The sequence below is a fragment of the Mastomys coucha genome, unplaced genomic scaffold, assembly GCF_008632895.1.
Source record: "Mastomys coucha isolate ucsf_1 unplaced genomic scaffold, UCSF_Mcou_1 pScaffold7, whole genome shotgun sequence".
Classification (NCBI taxonomy): Eukaryota; Metazoa; Chordata; class Mammalia; order Rodentia; family Muridae; genus Mastomys; species Mastomys coucha.
The window spans coordinates 60,965,162-60,968,891 of NW_022196913.1; the positions used below are offsets into that span (position 1 = coordinate 60,965,162).

Below are 3,730 nucleotides of genomic sequence, written 5' to 3' on the forward strand. Positions count from 1 at the left end.
AGTTTTCTGTCCCCATTGTCCATAGTAGAGAAATGGACCCATTAGCCTGGCTAACTTCTCAGAAGAGAGACCAAACTCCCAGTGAAGTTCTGGAAACTATCTATCACACAAGTCTGCAGGAATGAGCCCCTGTTTCAGTGACAGCTGGGAAAGTCACCAGAGCCACCGTTAATCCGATCAATAGCTCTGCATGCAGAGTGGGTGGAGCCCGAAGCTCCCACCCGAGAGCCATCCTCTGAACCGTGCACACAGTAGCCAAGGCTTCAGATGTTGGGCTCTGCTCCAGTTTTCAACGCCTGTTACCCTGGAGGTTGAGCAACACCATGCACCATGCCCATAAACAGAGAAACATGTGTGGTGTGTGTGACTTGCCAATCCGGGCCGTGCCAGAGAGCTCCTCCTGGAGTGTGGTCCACTTCTCATGGGCCTACAAAGGGAGGTCAAGTTCTGTTCTGCCTTGGTACTGAGGGAGGAGAGGGCCTCTCTTAGGAATAGAGTTGGAGTTTGAGAGGTGTCCTTTAAAAACTAGTTTCTCAGGGTTGGAGAAAAGGATCAGAAATTAAGAGCACTTCCTCTCGCAGTGGACCTGAGTTCGGTTGGTTCCTAGCATGCACATGGCAGCTTGTAACTCCAGTGCCTAGAAACTGAGAGAATTGCATGCACATGGTAGACAAACATGTGTAGGCATAGCACTCATTCATATAAAATAAAAATAGATGCACCGAAAACAATAACAACAACAAAACCCAATGTATGAGTCGGGGTTCTCTAGAGTCACAGAACTTAAGGTAGTCTCTATATAGTAAGGGAATTTGTTGATGACTTATAGTCTGTAGTCCAACTCCCAACAATGGTCAGTAGCAGCTGTGAATGGAAGTCCAAGGATCTAGCAGTTGCTCAGTCCCATGAGGCAAGCAGGTGAAGAAGACAGAGTGAGTCTTCCTTCTTCCAATGTCCTTACATAGGTCTCCAGCAGAAGGTGCAGCCCAGATTAAAAGTGTGTACCCCATACCTGGATCAGTGACTTGCTTTGTCCCAGATGACCTTGAACTCAGAGATCTCCCTGTCTTAAACTGGGATTCGTAGCCACTATGCCTCAAGATCTCCATGCCAAGATCCAGGTCAGAAACTTGTATTCCCAGCCTCCAGATTAGGGTCACAGGTGAGCCTTCCAATTCTGGATTATAGTTCATTCCAGATATAGTCAAGTTGACAACCCGGAGTAGCCACTACACCCAACAACCCAATTTCTATAAAATACAATTACTCATGGCATGTGTGCCAGTTGGCATTTGTTTAATAGTCACATAGATTTGGAGTGGGCACATGGTGAGTTCAACTAATCCCATCTGTGCCCTTTCTATTACAATAGGGCTGAGGAGATGACTCAGTGGGCAAGAGTGCTTGGTACATAAGCATGGGGACCAGCACCCACATCAGATCTGAGTGTGCCCTCACATGCTGTGACGCCTGTGCTGTGGGGAGCAGAGACAAGCATCTATGGCCCTCACTGGCTGACTAGCCTCCAGGTTTGGGGAGAGGCCTAGTATCAAAGCCAGAAGGAGAGTGACTGAGGGAGACACCTGAACTTACTGGCATTGCACAATCACTGGCAACCTCAGTGCCGATGTCACCGTGTGCACATGTGAGAACCGGTTCTTAGCTGGCCGATGTCACCTTGTGCACAGGTGGAAACTCGTTCTGCCGTTTGTTTTGTCACTTTAGTTACAGTTATGCCCTTTGAGGAAGCCTGTTCAGTGTAACTGATACTTGTAGCGCATTTTCAAGTCTACATTGAAACATTGTCCAGAGGTATGCAAGGAAGGTGTCAGTGAAGCATATTATTTGTCATTGGATACATGGACAAAATCCTATGTTTCCTTACAAAACAACCAAGCATTTTAGTGAAAATGCTGTTCACACGTTAGCAGGCAAACAAATCAGATCCTGGAAATCCCTCTTAAAAGTAGCTGGGGGTAGCTGGGGGTAGCTGGGGCGCTTCATTATCGAGCAGCTCTCAGATGCAGCCAGGCCTACCGATCATGAAGGGGACTTTATGATACATGAACATGGAGCTTAGCTGCATGTGGCTGAAGCTGTGTCATTTCACTACAGAGCTATGTTCTCTTGCTAGGTCGTTCTACCAATGCCATATTTATAAGAGTAGTAGGGTGCTGAATTTTACTACAGTAGAGGTGTGATTTCAGATGTCTCAATTGCTATTACGATCATAACCTCATGTAACTGAGATGCCGTCTCAGTTACATGCCGACACGGACAAGTCCTGCATTCAGATGGCTTGGATTTAAAGGAACACAGCCTGCACACATTATTCACTTTATATAGGATCCAGAACCTTATCTCAGCTTTCCATAAGTACCTGATGGGATTCCTCTGCATTTTGTTAAGGAAGTCAAAGTATTGCATTCTCAAAAAAAAAAAAAAAAAAAAAAAAAAAAAAAAAAAAAAAAAAAACAAAAACAAAAACAAAAAAACAAAACATGAAGCATGCTCCTTCAAATGTGTTACCCTCCTCACAATCATCTTCTTTGTAAAATATTTATTCATTTTACAAAAGTTATGGAGCGTCTCAGGAATTTGCACGCTGTCCTTGTGCAGGGGCCATGCTAATCTTCTCTGTATCATTCCAATTTTAGAGTATGTGCTGCTGAAGCGGGCACCTTTCGTCGACTGTAACAGCTGGGATTAGGAAGTTCAGGTGGGATTGACGGTTTTAAACTGGATTGGCAATGACTCAAACATAAACTAAAACAGCACTGGCCTCTTAGCCAAGTCATCAGATTAAACAGCCAGCTAGGATGGGAAAGCAGGGGACTCCCCCAAAATGATGTCCACACACCAACAGGCACGAGAACAGTATGCTACTTTTAGTACGCACCTTCAGGCACAAGGTATTTGGCAAGGCTACCGTTTAACTACCGACTTAGCGTGGTAATCCTAAGACCATGAAAAGAAAGTTATTTTTGTGCATCGAGAGCTGCCGCACAAGCAGGGCAATGCCAGTCCGTGAAAAAGTCAAGTCTTGGCCACTCTCATGTGCGGCTCAAAGAGCTTGGTATTCCACGGGAGTGCAACACAGCAAGCCGGGGTGAGCCGGAATTCAGACTGTGAGGATGGAGTCTTGGAGAGAAGGGAACTGTGGGAATTGAAGTGCGAGCCCTTGTAGTCCTTGGCTGAAGGATGGGGGATGTATTTTGAGTAAGGTGAGATTCTCAAAACAAGTGGATACCCTGGGTCTGGGATCCTGGTAGAACTAGCTAAAGATCTGAAAGAATTGGAAGATGGTCACGGCAGAATCAAATTAACTCAGTTTATAACATTAGAAACATTCAGCGAATATAATGGAAGACTATGCCTTAAGGGTAAATGCGTGTCCTGGGGATAAGAGCCGTAGCCTGAGACTCAGGAACCAAGAGGGGGTCTGCCTCAACAAGAAAAAACCAAGCAGGATCACAGCAGGGTTGCACATGTACGTCGGTGATTTTACTTATTTGCTAGAGCAAGTGGCAATGCCTTTCACGAGTGACAGTATTGGGGCTGGAGAGATGGCTCGGTGGTGAAGAGCACTGGCTGCTCTTCCAGAGGTCCAGAGTTCAATTCCCAGCAACCACATGGTGGCTCACAACCACCTGTAATGGGATCTGATGCCCTCTTCTGGTGTGTCTGAAGACAGCACACAGTGTACTCATATATACATTAAATAATAAAT

At 45.7% G+C, this 3,730-nt stretch overlaps 1 non-coding gene across 1 annotated transcript; it reads right to left on the reverse strand.

Moving 5' to 3' along the window:
- Positions 1–2,574: 2,574 nt before the first annotated feature.
- On the reverse strand, positions 2,575–2,681 carry LOC116082843. The gene has a single exon (XR_004115472.1). It is a non-coding gene; the product is annotated as a U6 spliceosomal RNA (small nuclear RNA).
- Positions 2,682–3,730: the final 1,049 nt, after the last annotated feature.